General features: G+C 40.9%; 1 long non-coding RNA gene across 1 annotated transcript in view; it reads right to left on the reverse strand.

Moving 5' to 3' along the window:
- Positions 1-15,183, reverse strand: part of LOC127002800 (uncharacterized) — a 325,738-nt gene that overhangs the window by 204,414 nt on the left and 106,141 nt on the right. The window lies entirely within an intron of this gene.

The following is a 15,183-nucleotide window of genomic DNA, read 5'->3' on the forward strand; positions in this document are numbered from 1 at the left end:
AGTCAGTCATTCTGTAAGTAAGTTAATTGGTTAGTGAGTTAGTTAGTTGGGCAATTAGTCCGAGTTACATAGATATAGATATAGATAGATGATATAGATAGCTAGGTGGAAAGATAGACAGGTAAGTAGACAGATATACAGACAGAGAAAAAAAGTCCTGCGAATATTCTCCTCCCTAAAACAATAGACATAAGATGAAGACATAAAAAAAATGTTAGCGGGCTTTTTTTAGCAGGCTTTTTTTAGAGGGCTTTTTTAGCGGTCTTTTTTTAGCGGGCTTTTTTAGCGGTCTTTTTTTTAGCGGGCTTTTTTTAGCGTTTTTTTTTAGCGGGCTTTTTTAGCGGGCTTTTTTAGCGAGCTTTTTTAGCGAGCTTTTCTTAGCGGGCTTTTTTTAGCGGGCTCTTCTAAGGGGGCTTTTTTAGCGGGCTTTTTTCAGCGGGCTTTTTTAGCGGGCTTTTTTCAGCGGGCTTTTTTTCATTATTGTTTCCTTTTTTTTTGCCCTTGAACTGTTTCCTCTACTGTAAATAAAAAAGAAAAAAAAGCCAAAATGAAATCCATAATAATGATTCTCTTTCTTTAAACAAATGAGCAGAAGAAAAGAGGATTATACACGGAAATGGAGATCGAGGCTTACAAATGAATGTATGTTAATAAAGCAGAATCCTCTAAGCAAGACATCAGGTCCACCAGAGGGGATTCATTAGTTAGTAAACAAATATGGGATCAGATGTGGTCCCGGGATATGCCTTTCCAACGGCTCCGGAATTTTCTGTTCATTCAATGTTCTTGTGCTTCAACTTGTATTTTCTTCAGTTCTTACTTGACATCTATTTTTTTTCCCTGATTTTGCACTTGTGTTTTAGTCTTCTGAACTCTTTGTCTCTCCTTCTAGATTTTTTTTCAAGTAACCTTTCCTTTTTTTCTATTTTCTCAGTTTCTTTATTGCTATTTTTGACTGGTAATGTCAGCTAGGTGTTTGTCTGTGTCTTCCCTGTATGGCTGTTGTACAAATATGTGTTCCTTTCTAATTTATGAGTATTGTTCTCAGTTACATACACCAATTCCAGGAAACAAAGATTCACAAAAGTAAGTATTTCAAGACGCTTCCGCCTCTCACATCAACTATTTCCAAAGGCCAATAAGGAGATCAATCGCGTTCTAATGAGTGTTCTTGTAGGTTCATGGTACAGAAGAAGGGTTAGACTACCACCAGGGTCATAAAACTAGCCCTGGAAATGCCTAAAACTCCCACGAAAGCCTTGTCAAATGTGTGTACTTGGGCGGCGAAATTCTCAGACGCTTCCGCCTCACATCAGCTATTTCCAAAGTCCGAAAAGGAGATCAATTGCGTTCTGATGAGTGTTCTTGTATGTTCATGGTACAGAAGAAGGGTCAAACTACCACCAGGATTAGTAAACTAGTTCTGCATATGCCCAAAACTCCGACGAATGCCTTGTCAAATGTGTTCTAATGAGTGTTCTTGTTGCTTCATGGTACAGAAGAAGGGTCAAAGTACCACCAGGATCAGTAAACTAGTTCTGCATATGCCCAGAACTCCTACGAATGCCTTGTCAAATGTGTTCTAATGAGTGTTCTTGTTAGGTTCATGGTACAGAAGAAGGGTCAGACTACCACCAGGGTTAGTCAACTCCTACGAATGCCTTGTCAAATGTTTCAAATGTGTTCTAATGAGTGTTCTTGTTAGGTTCATGGTACAGAAGAAGGGTCAAAGTACCACCAGGGTTAGTAAACTAGTTCTGCATATGCCCAGAACTCCTACGAATGCCTTGTCAAATGTGTGTACTTGGGAGACGAAATGTTTAGGAATATGGCCAAAGACATAACGGGAGGTACTATAAGGCACTTTCGGTTCTCATATCAGCTATTTCTAAAGGTCAAAGAAGCGATCAATCTGGTTCTAATGAGTGTTTCTTTAGGTTCACGGCACAGAAGAAGGGTCAAACTACCACCAGGGCCATAAAACTACTCCTGGAAATGCCCAAAACTCCTATGAAAGCCTTGTCAAATGCGTGTGCTTGGGAGACGAAATGTTTAGGAATATGGCCAAATACATAAGGAGACTACAAGTATGCACAAGGCACAGAGTTACCAAATTCTCGTACTCAGACACTCAGCACATCGTATTTTCCGGTTTCTGAGTCACAGCTATCGCAAACAAACGCCAATAAGTAATGCTTTTAACGATAATTTTAACTGGAATTTCGTTATCTGTGTGGGTAGGAAAGTTTTGGGCCCTGGAACTGATAAATGCGATGTTTTGAGTACGATAATCTGGCAACCCTGACAAAGCAGCTCCTGAAGATGGGTTGCTCACCAGATTCCCTTCCCGTCCCTAAATGCATCTAGTCTCTCGTTTAAAGGTTCCAATCGTGCTTCCCTCAACTGCACACCTACTCGGTTTATTCCACTCTTCCACTATACTCCGTTCGTAAACCATTTTTTGCCTATTTCTCCTATAATAGTTTTAATCATTTTAAGGCAAAAAAACTCTGAACGATAAACGTGAGTGGGGTTTAGGACACGCAAGGACTAGGCAACGAAAAAAAGTTACTGATAATAAAAAAACGTTGGGAAGTAATCAACATCTAATCATTTACATCTCTTGAATATAAATAAAAATGAATGAAATGTTGAGTTCAGAAAACCTAAGCACGAGGCAACGAAAAAATGAGTTACTGATCATAAAAACGTTGGAAATCAAGCAATATATAGCCATTTAAAATTCTTCAACATGAATAAAGATGAATGAAGTGTGTAAATGTTAGGTATAAGTAATGTATTGAGGTCTCAGGTGTTTGGGGGATGTTGAACAGGCGGTTAATAGCGTCCGCACACCTCCGAAGCCACAAGTTGGGATTTTTCAGTCAACATACGTAAAAAGATAAACAAGACACCGTTGATTTCAGAACGCGTTGCCATGGAGTCAAGAAACAAGACTGAAACTAGCTTTGATCATTGTCCTTTGCCACCTCACTGTACTTGATATGGCGCAGCGTGTTGAGTTTTTTTCATATTTGTTTACCCGTTGGCGAGGCTGGCAGGACGGAGAGGACGGGGACACAAGCTAGCCAGTCTCGTCCTGTGATAGTTTTACACGGCTTCTGCTTCTTGAGCGGGAAAAGTCACCCATGAAAACACGGTTAATCTTCGCTGTGGCCTTGTGAGATGGTGATAAAGGGAGTTGCCTGGGATTCTCAAGGGCTGTTTTGTGATGCTGGTGATAGTTTTAAACGGCTTCTGCATCTTGAACGAAATCAGTCACCCATGAAAACGAGGTTAATCTTCCTTGTGGCCTTCTGAAATGGTAATAAAGGGAGTTGCCTGGGATTCTCATGGGGTGTTTTGTGATGCTGGTGATAGTTTTAAACGGCTTCTGCATCTTGAACGAAATAAGTCACCCATGAAAACCCGATCAATCTTCGCTGTGGCCTTGGGAAATAGTAATAAAGGGAGTTGCTGGGATTCTCAAGGGCTGTTTTGTGATCCCAGTGATAGTTTTAAACGGCTTCTGCATCTTGAACGAAATAAGTCACCCATGAAAACTCGATCAATCTTCGCTGTGGCCTTGGGAAACAGTAACAAAAGGAGCTCAGTACGTTTAACAATATGGGCCCAAAGCTTCCCATGGGCTCTTCCGTGATCCCAGTGATAGTTTTACAACGAAATAAGTCACCCATGAAAACTCGATCAATCTTCGCTGTGGCCTTGGGAAACAGTAACAAAGGGAGCTCGGTACGTTTAACAATATCAGCCTCATTCCTCCTGACGACGCAGCAGCTCGCCGTTCAGTCCCCGCTGCCTGCCCTTGCCTGCCGCCGCTCCATTCATGCCGGGCAGCAACACTCCGGCCGCCCCTCACTCGCTTCTCTTTAAGGCCGGCCCTCCCTCCACCCCCTCGACCTTAAGCGTCCTTGGCCTGTCCTTTAAAGGGAATATCAATTTGAGTTTCCAAATATAATCACGCGAGACCGTAAGTTTACTGTATGCTTATCATGGTGTTCCTGCCCTGCCCTGCGGAGAACACGTTAAGTCGAGGTTCTGAATATAAATCCTTGAGGTGTTATGATTTCCTAAGGCTAGGTCGTGTCCTTCATCCGTCCTTTAAAGGGAATATGAATTTGATGTTCCTAATATAATATCTCGCTGTGGTATGTCACGTTTTCCTGAGCTTGGCGTGCTGTCGTAGGTCTGTTCTTTAAGGTAATATAATTATGTCTGATGTCACGAATATATTATCTCGTTATCTTGCTTTACTCTAAGTCTGTAGCGGCGTCGGATAATAACTATATGCCGTGTTCCTCATTGCAAGACATAAGGGGTCGTATTATAAAACATTTCGCCGCCCAAGAACACATATTTGACAAGGCTTTCGTAGGAGTTGTGGGCATTTCCAGTAGTTTTATGACCCTGGTGGTAGTTTGACCCTTCCTCTGTACCATGAACGTAAAGAAACACTCATTAGAACCCGACTGACCCTCTCTTTGACCTTTAAAAATAGGTGGGCATTTCCAAGAGTAGTTTCATGACCCTGGTGGTAGTTTGACCCTTCCTCTGTACCATGAACCTGAAGAAACACTCATTACAACCCGACTGACCCCCTCTTTGACCTTTAGAAAGAGCTGATGTGATGTGATGATGTGATCTTATAATACCGGCCAAGGAGTCACATTCTCAAACATTTCGGCGCCCAAGCACACCTGTATGACAAGACTTTCGTAAGAGTTTCGGGCATTTCCAGGGGTAGTTTTATGACCCTGGTGGCAGTTTGACCCTTCTCCTGTACCTTGAACCTAAAAAAACACTCATAAGAACTCGATTAATCTCCTTTTCGGCCTTTGGAAATTGTTGATGTGAGAGGCGGAAGCGTTTGAGATTACCGACGTAGATGACCTGTGCCGTAGACTTAACACCTGAGAGCTTATGTCGGTATTATAAAACACTTTCGCTCCTAACATTAGCAATTCTTAAAGGTCAAAGAGAGGGTCAGTCGGGTTCTAATGAGTGTTTCTTTAGTTTCATGGTACAGAGGAGGGGTCAAACTACCACCAGGGTCATGAAACTACTCCTGGAAAAGCCCACCTATTTTTAAAGGTCAAAGAGGGGGTCAGTCGGGTTGTAATGAGTGTTTCTTTAGTTTCATGGTACAGAGGAAGGGTCAAACTACCACCAGGGTCATGAAACTACTCCTGGAAAAGCCCACCTATTTTTAAAGGTCAAAGAGGGGGTCAGTCGGGTTCTAATGAGTGTTTCTTTAGTTTCATGGTACAGAGGAGGGGTCAAACTACCACCAGGGTCATGAAACTACTCCTGGAAAAGCCCACCTATTTTTAAAGGTCAAAGAGGGGGTCAGTCGGGTTCTAATGAGTGTTTCTTTACGTTCATGGTACAGAGGAAGGGTCAAACTACCACCAGGGTCATGAAACTACTCCTGGAAAAGCCCACCTATTTTTAAAGGTCAAAGAGAGGGTCAGTCGGGTTCTAATGAGTGTTTCTTTAGTTTCATGGTACAGAGGAAGGGTCAAACTACCACCAGGGTCATGAAACTACTCCTGGAAAAGCCCACCTATTTTTAAAGGTCAAAGAGAGGGTCAGTCGGGTTCTAATGAGTGTTTCTTTACGTTCATGGTACAGAGGAAGGGTCAAACTACCACCAGGGTCATGAAACTACTCCTGGAAAAGCCCACCTATTTTTAAAGGTCAAAGAGAGGGTCAGTCGGGTTCTAATGAGTGTTTCTTTACGTTCATGGTACAGAGGAGGGGTCAAACTACCACCAGGGTCATGAAACTACTCCTGGAAATGCCCACCTATTTTTAAAGGTCAAAGAGAGGGTCAGTCGGGTTCTAATGAGTGTTTCTTCAGGTTCATGGTACAGAGGAAGGGTCAAACTACCACCAGGGTCATGAAACTACTCCTGGAAATGTCCACCTATTTTTAAAGGTCAAAGAGGGGGTCAGTCGGGTTCTAATGAGTGTTTCTTTACGTTCATGGTACAGAGGAGGGGTCAAACTACCACCAGGGTCATGAAACTACTCTTGGAAATGCCCACCTATTTTTAAAGGTCAAAGAGAGGGTCAGTCGGGTTCTAATGAGTGTTTCTTTACGTTCATGGTACAGAGGAAGGGTCAAACTACCACCAGGGTCATGAAACTACTCCTGGAAAAGCCCACCTATTTTTAAAGGTCAAAGAGGGGGTCAGTCGGGTTCTAATGAGTGTTTCTTTAGTTTCATGGTACAGAGGAAGGGTCAAACTACCACCAGGGTCATGAAACTACTCTTGGAAATGCACACAACTCCTACGAAAGCTTTGTCAAATACGTGTTCTTGGGCAACGAAATGTCTTAAATACGAACCTATGTATCATGAAATTATATAGAAGCCCCTTGCTGGTTCATGCGTGTTAGTGTCGTGTTGTGTTTCCCGCGCATGCGTTCAACCCACACATAGACGTATTTTAAACAGAGAAAAGTCAATGGTTATGAGCGATGCTAGTTTCCAGAAATGCTATCGCTGTTGCTTCTATACCGTTATTGTGATGTACTGTGTCACCCTCGTATGAACTGAACCTACGCACGCAGTATAACAGAGGGGAATTAGACAAATGGTGGCTGCAGGTTTTTTTATTTTTTCATTGCTTTCATAACCTCACACTCTTGAATTCCTGCACCTTGACGGTATATGCGCTACGTTTACCATTTCAAACACACATTTTTTTTTACAACAAAGGAGACAGCTCAAGGGCACAAAAAAGGAAACAATAATAATAAAAAAAGCCCGCTACTCGCTGCTCCTAAAAAGAATCCAAAGAGGTGGCCGAAAGAGGGGTCAATTTTCTCATACATACATACACACAAAAAGAGAGACACACAAACACAAAAAATATTAATAGATAAAAATAACAAAAATAACAACAGCAAATAAAAGTAAAATATAAGAATAAGCAAATAAAATAGGTAATAATAATAATAAAAAAATAATAAAGCAACAAAAGAGTCAAAATCTATTCCTGACACCAGTTCCTCTACTTCCACTCCATCTTTATCTCATTTTCTCACACCATTACACTGTTGGGCCGCTGTTTTCCCTGCTAATATACAAACCTACATCACTCATCTGTCCTACACTTCAAAACCATACAAGGGAACTATGAATCTATGTCAAAACGCAAATACGTCCTAGCGTTTTTATTCTTGGGTTTATATACTTTTGCCCCTGCGTTGCTTCCTCCACTGCAACCAAAAGAGGCGGAGGGTAGTCGTGGCAATGCAATGGGGTGAGAGAACGCATGGGAACAGTGGAGGTTTCATGCCGCCTCTCACTCCATTACCCTGACGTGGCTTGGGTTTGTAGTACGCCGACACCTCCTTTTTTTTTTACAACAAAGGAGACGGCTCAAGGACAACAACAACGAGTGAAGAAAAAAAGCCCGCTACTCACCGCTCCCACAACAGACAAAAGGAAAGAGTGGCCAAAAGATAGGTCAATTTCGGGCGGAGACTGGACTTGCTAGCTAGGAATTCACACACACACACACACACACACACACACACACACACAAAACGTTCCACTGCCTCGATGCATAAGACAAGGCTGTTATTCTTTTGCCAACGTCTGATTACTTTCCATTATTTTCTTTTCGTTGATTTCCTTCTTTTTTTTTATTCTTTCAGCCTTTTGTCATCGTTCGCCTCATTTATACATTTCTTCCTTCTCATTCGTTCTTCATTGTTTTCATTCATCGCTTTCTTTTCGTTTAAGTTTCCATTCTCTTCACTATTTTTTTTCTTTCATTTTCATTTTTTTTTTTATCAATATTCGTCTCAACCTTTTCTTTCTCTTCATTCGATTTTTTCCTTTCATGCGTTTCAAACTTTTGTCTACTTTTTTTTTCTTTTGTTTTCCTTAATTTCCTTTCATTCGTTCCTTTGCCAACATTCGCCTCCGTAAAAAAAAAAATAAATAAACTAAACTACAAAACAATGACAAGGAAAATCAAGAACATGAAATGATTCACAAAATATTAAAACGATGAAAATTATTAAAGAGAAAAAAACGAGAGAGAGAGAGAGAGAGAGAGAGAGAGAGAGAGAGAGAAGCACACACACACACACACACACACACACACACACACACACACACAGCGAGGAATGCAAAATGTTGATGGGCGAGAGGGTGGGAGAGGAAGGGAGGTGGGTGGGAGAGAGAGAGAGAGAGAGAGAGAGAGAGAGAGAGAGAGAGAGAGAGAGAGAGCATCTAATCAGCCTTCACCCGCTGTCTTCACGTCTTCATCTCGTATTCTAATAACCCTGAAACTTCTTAGTCTTTTCATTTCTCAGTGACCTTTTTTTCTTTCTTTCTTTCTGCCAAACTGAAGTCAAATCTTATTCTTTCTCGTTTATTTCTCTCTCCTTTCTTTCCTTTCTCTTCCTTTTCTTTTTTCTTATTTGTTCCTCTTTCGTTCTTGCCGGTGATTTTCTTTGTCTTTCCGTACTTTCTTTTTTTTCCTTTTTCCTCTCCGTCGAGTTTCCTTTCTCTTTTCCTTTTCTTTCTCTTTTTCTCTCTCTCTTTCAGGCGAACTTCCTTTTTCTTTCTCTTTCTTCCTTTCCTTCTTTTCGACATATTTCCTTTCTTTCCTTTCCTTCTCTTTTTTCCCTTTTTCCTCTCCGTCGAATTTCCTCTCTCTTTTCCTCCTTTTCTTTTCCTTTCCTCTCTTTCTCTTTTTTTGTCTCTCTTTCAGGCGAACTTCCTTTCTCTTTATCTTTCCTTTCTCTCTCTTTTTTTTCTTTTCCTTCTTTCCGACATATTTCCTTTCTTTCCTTTCCTACTCGTTTTTTTTCCTTTTTCCTCTCCGTCGAATTTCCTTTCTCTTTTCCTTTTCTTTCTCTCTTTTTTTTCTCTTTCTCTCAGGCGAACTTCTTTTCTCTTCATCTTTCCTTTCTCTTCTTTTTCTCTCTTTCTTTCTATCTTTCCGGCGAATTTCCTTTATGAGAAATGGAAATAAGGTCACCATAATTTTTTACCTTCTTTGCAGTTAATTTTTTTTTTTAATCGGAAAGTGAAAGTGTAAAACTGTCTTTAAAATATAATATAGTTTCGTTTTGCTTCTCGGTGGATGTTTTTCTTACAATTTTTTTACCTTTTCTCTTTATCATAACAATCTTAATCCCTTTGCTGGTGATGATAATTGCTTTGTTTATGCGATTTATCTTCTTTATCACCTTACGACAACTCCCACCTCTCACATCAACTGTTTCCAAATGCCGAACATGAGATCAATCGCGCCCTAATGAGTGTTTTCGAAGGTTCATGATGCAGAGGAAAGATCAAACTGCCGGAAGGGTCATAAAACTACCCCTGCAAATGCCCAAAAGACCTACGAAAGCCTTGCCAAATGGGAGAGTTTAAGAATATGTATGGCCCATGGTGTTACTTGACTGGCATATCATATTCATACCTGGCTGTTGTTGTTGAATAAAGGGGAAACTAGGAAAGAATCGAGTTATGTTTTGAAGGGGCAGCCAGACACATAATTATTGATGGAGGCTGGTAACTAATTTTTTTTCTAACACGGTTCCTAATTTGACTCTCCTCCCCGTTGAAAAATAATATGTTTCTACTTTATCAATCAGTTTATATGCATTCAGTTCCTAATTTGACTCTTCTTCCTTTGTAATGTGAGTGCTTGGGGGAGGAAATGTTTAAAAAGAATATGGCCCAAGGTGTTACTAGATTGGCATATCATATCCTTACCTGGCTGTTGTTGTTGAATAAAAGGGAAACTAGGAAAGAATCGAGTTATGTTTTGAAGGGGAAGCCAGACACATAATTATTGATGGAGGCTGGTAACTAATTTTTTTCTAACACGGTTCCTAACTTGACTCTCCTTCCTGGTTGCTGTTGTTGAATAAATGGGAACCCAGGAAAGAATCGTGTTATAATGTTTTGAAGGGGCAGCCAGACACATAATTATTGATGGAGGCTGGTAACTAATTTTTTTTCCAATACGGCTCCTAATTTGACTCTCCTTCCTGGTTGCTGTTGTTGAATAAATGGGAACCCAGGAAAGAATCGTGTTATAATGTTTTGAAGGGGAAGCCAGACACATAATTATTGATGGAGGCTGGTAACTAATTTTTTTTCTAACACGGTTCCTAATTTGACTCCTTCCTGGTTGCTGTTGTTGAATAAATGGGAAACTAAGAAAGAGTCGCCCTGTAATACTTTGAAGGGGTAGCCAGACACAGAATTATTGATGGAGGCTGGTAACTAATTTTTTTTCTAACACGGTTCCTAATTTGACTCTCCTTCGTGGTTGCTGTTGTTGAATAAATGGGAAACTAAGAAAGAATCGCCCTGTAATACTTTGAAGGGGCAGCCAGACACATAATTATTGATGGAGGCTGGTAACTAATTTTTTTTCTTACACGGTTCCTAATTTGACTCTCCTTCTTGGTTGCTGTTGTTGAATAAATGGGAAACTAAGAAAGAGTCGCCCTGTAATACTTTGAAGGGGCAGCCAGACACATAATTATTGATGGAGGCTGGTAACTAATTTTTTTTCTAACACGGTTCCCAATTTGACTCCTTTCTGGTTGCTGTTGTTGAATAAATGGGAAACTAAGAAAGAGTCGCCCTGTAATACTTTGAAGGGGTAGCCAGACACAGAATTACTGATGGAGGCTGGTAACTTTTCTTTTTTTACTACTAATGTTTTTCCTACTCATTATTATTACTTTTTTTTCTTGTTCCTCAGCCCGTGTTCATATTCCTTCACGTTCCAGGCCAGGGTTTGCTTACTTTCAAGAGTGACTGTACATAAGTATACTCCTTTCTCTGACCTACCTTTCAGTGTCTTGTAACTCATTTTGATCTCACTTTCACCTCCTCTCCTTTTTTTTCCCTTCATCTCGTCTCTCCTTTTCTTGTTACTTTTTTTTCTCTTGTTTTTAATTCCTTTCTTTTCTTTCGTCTACTGCATTCTTCCACATTACCCTGAAGAAGAAGAAGAAGAAGAAGAAGAAGAAGAAGAAGAAAACAAAGAAGAAGGAGAAAAAGAAAAAGAAGGGCTTTATAATCATGTTAGTCACCATCTTTCTATCTCTCTCGTTTCCACTGCACTCGTCATCACTCTTATAATTGTCATCATCATCATCATCATCATCGGCCTCCCTGCCACCGACTCGGCCCCTAATGGATCCTCTCAATATTCCCTAATTAGGAAGTTATAATTACTGCGAATCTCTCAGCCTCTAGCCCCTTCCCCTTCCCTTCCTTCCCCCCCCTCCCTCCAATCTTCCCCAGCCATCCCCATCTTCCCTCCCTCTTCTCCTATTCCTTTACCCTCTCCTCTCCCCTCACCTCCTAACGCAGCCTCCCCCCTTCCCTACTCCTCCCTCAAATCCACTTCTCCAACCGTCTCCCTCTCCCTTTTCCTTCCCCCACTCTTCCCCTTCTTCTCCTCTCCCGTCCTCTTCCCCTTCCTCCTCCTCTTCCTATTCCCAGTCTCCTCATCTCCCCTTCCCACGTCCTCTCCCTCTCCCTCTCTCTTCGCCTTTAGTCTTCCTCCATCCTCTTCCTCTCATCCCTTCTCTCACTTTCCCCAGACTCCTCTCACCTACGCCTCTGCAGCCCTTCCCCTCCTCTCCTTCTTCCTCCTCCTCCTCCTCCTCCCCCCCCCCTTTCACACACAGCCAAGTTCGCCATTAATCAGAAAGTGTTCGTCTGAGTCGCAAATATTCCTCACACATAGCCGCTCACGAACCCAAGAAGATATTTATTGTATTCACTATAATTTGTTGGTCTTGTTTGTTCGGTGTGTCTTTTCTGGTGCCAATTATGATCATGAATCTCTTTAGCTTAGCACCCGAACACACACACACACACACCCACACCCACACACACACTAAATATATGTTGGACTTTTCACCGCTTGTCGTGTCGTTTCTCAAGCAATATCTTTTTAATCTGTCTTAAAACCCACTTACACACACACACACACACACACACACACACACACACACACACACACACACACACACACACACACACACACACACACACACACACACACACACAGAGGTAGATTGACAATTTCATGACTAGAAAATGAAACATGAATACATTACAACCATTATTTTTTGTTCTTGTAGTCCATAAAAACACTTAAAACAAACACACACATTACGAACGAAAGAAGCGAGTTAATTAAATATGAAATCAGAGAAAGAGAACGATAATAATAAAGATGATGATGATGATGATGATGATGATGAAGATAGTGATGATAAAGTATAGCAGTGATAATGAATGCAGTGAAAACGAGACCAAGAAAAAAATAAAAAAGGATGACACACACACACACACACACACACACACACACACACACACACACACAGCTGCGTCAGGAGGCACCACCGGGCACACAGCCAATAGGTCTCTTTTTTTTATTGACCTCGTATACGCTGAATCTAAAGGGCGTGCCAAGTGGGCCAGACACACACACACACACACACACACACACACACACACACACACACACAAATATAGACTCGACCTTCTTATTAGCCTTCAACAGTATCATGCGTGTGTGTGTGTGTGTGTGTGTGTGTGTGTGTGTGTGTGTGTGTGAATACATGAAGGTTAGTTTGATTTTCTGGTATACTACTACTACTACTACTACTACTACTATTACTACTACTACTACTACTACTACTACTACTACTACTTTCCTTCCCCTCCCTCTCCATCTACCCCCTCTCCCCTTCCCTTCCCCGACCCTCTACCTCTCCCTTTCTCCTCCCCTTCCCTTTCTCTTACTTTCCCTCTCTCCCTCTTTCTCAGCCTCCTTCTCTCTCTTTCCCCTTCCCTCTTTCCTCACCTTCCCCAACCCCCTTTCCCTTCTGTGTCTCCTCCTCCTCTTCCCCCTCCCCATACACGCATACACACGAATATACACACGCAATCGAGGTGAGGAGATACACACACTACGTCCCTGTATTTACGTTCCCTCTCAGCCTCATGTCAGTCACTTCTATTAAATGTGTCCAGAGTGTGTCGAGCGGCGTCCACGTCAGCGAGGAATGCAAAATGTTGATGGGCGAGAGGGTGGGAAAGGAAGGGAGGTGGGTGGGATAGCGAGGGAGGGAGATGGAGAGGATGAGAGAGAGAGAGAGAGAGAGAGAGAGAGAGAGAGAGAGAGAGAGAGAGAGAGAGAGAGAGAGAGAGAGAGAGAGAGAGAGAGAGAGAATATGCAAGTGCTCAAGAAAGAAAGTAAGAATGAAAAAAAAAGAAAATAGGAAATAAAGACACAGAAAATGAAAGCAAGAAAGAGTGAAAGAGAAAGAAAACAATGAAAATAAATCAGAAACAAAAATAAAGAGGAAGAAAGAAGGAGAGGAGAAAAGAAAGAAAGAATGAGCGAGAGAAAGAAGCAGAGAAAAAGAAAAGAAAGAATGGAAAAAAAAATTAATGAAAGAAAGAGACAGTTTGACACACACACACACACACACACACACACACACACACACACACACACACACACACACACACACACACACACAGAACACAGAACATGCACAGAGAGAACACAGAATACCTCAATACAGTCTCCCTGGCAATCATGACTTTCGCTTCTCTCGGTGAAACAAATCGGAACGGGCGGCGCTGGAAAGAGACGCGGCGTGACGGGCAGAAGGGAACAATTAGCCCTTGCGATATTCATGTGCCTCCCTGATGTCAAGTTGTAGCGAAGGTTATTGAACTCTCTCGCGTCAATGACAAACCCGACCCCCTCCAAATTTCGATGCGTGTAGAGCTTGATCTTTTTTATGTATTATTTTTTTATGTTCTTCCATCTCTTCCTTCTTTCCCTCCTCCTCCTTCTTCTTCTTCGTCTTTCTCTTCGCTTTCATGTTCTCATTATTGGTATTTCACTTGATTTTTTTTCTAGGTATTATTTTTTTGTTCTTTTTCGTCTTTTTCTTCGCTTTCATATTCTCATTATTGTATTTTTTTCTATATTATTTTTATGTTCTTATCTTCCACCTCCTCCTTCTTTCTCTCCTTCTTCTTCTTCGTCTTTACCTTCGCCTTATATTCTCATTATTGGTATTTCACTTTTTTTTTCTATTGTGTTATTTTTGTTTTCGTTGTTCCGTTTTTTTTCTTTTCCTCCTCATCCTTCTCCTTCTTCTCCTTCATTTTCTTCGTTTATCAGTATTCCCTATTTCCATTACAAGTTTAAATTATTCCTTTTCTATAGTGTTATCTTTGCTCATTTTCTTCCTTTTCTTCCTTTTTTTTATTTTGCCTCATCCTTTTCTTCCTTCTTATATTCCCATTAGAGGATTTAAAGTTCCCTGTCAATGCAATCTTAAAATTATTCTCGCATATTTTTACTTTTTTTCTAATATACTCTTTTTGTTCTTGTTCTTTTTCTTCCTTTCACTTTTTCTGCTCCTCCTTTTTTTCCCTCTTATATTACATTTACAATATTTAAAACTTCCTTATTTATTGAAGAAGGAACGTGTATAGAGCCTGAATGTCATCAATATTTTTTTCCCTATCGAAATATGCAAATGAATGCGCTACTTTTTTTTTTTATAATTGGAATAAGTAACAGCGCGTCTTGTTTATCGTTTTCTTGTAATGTCTGGTCTCACTTCATAATGGGCCTTCTTTTTGTTTTGTTTTTGCTCTTTAGTTGCTTCCTAGGAGGTAAAATGAAGAACTATGGCAGTGGTCGAACTGGTAAAATGAACTATGGAAGTGGTCGAACTGGTAAAATGAAGAACTATGGAAGTGGTCGAACTGGTAAAATGAAGAACTATGGAAGTGGTCGAACTGGTAAAATGAAGAACTATGGAAGTGGTCGAACTGGTAAAATGAAGAACTATGGAAGTGGTCGAACTGGTAAAATGAAGAACTATGGAAGTGGTCGAGCTGGTAAAATGAAGAACTATGGACGTGGTCGAACTGGTAAAATGAAGAACTATGGAAGTGGTCGAGCTGGTAAAATGAAGAACTATGGAAGTGGTCGAACTGGTAAAATGAAGAACTATGGACGTGGTCGAACTGTCTAACAAAACTCTCCCCTTGTGGTATCTGTTTTCATGTCTCATTGCACTGTTCCTTTGCTGTAAACAATTAGAAATGTTGAAGTGGCC

This window comes from Eriocheir sinensis, chromosome 24, assembly GCF_024679095.1.
Source record: "Eriocheir sinensis breed Jianghai 21 chromosome 24, ASM2467909v1, whole genome shotgun sequence".
NCBI classification, from domain to species: Eukaryota; Metazoa; Arthropoda; class Malacostraca; order Decapoda; family Varunidae; genus Eriocheir; species Eriocheir sinensis.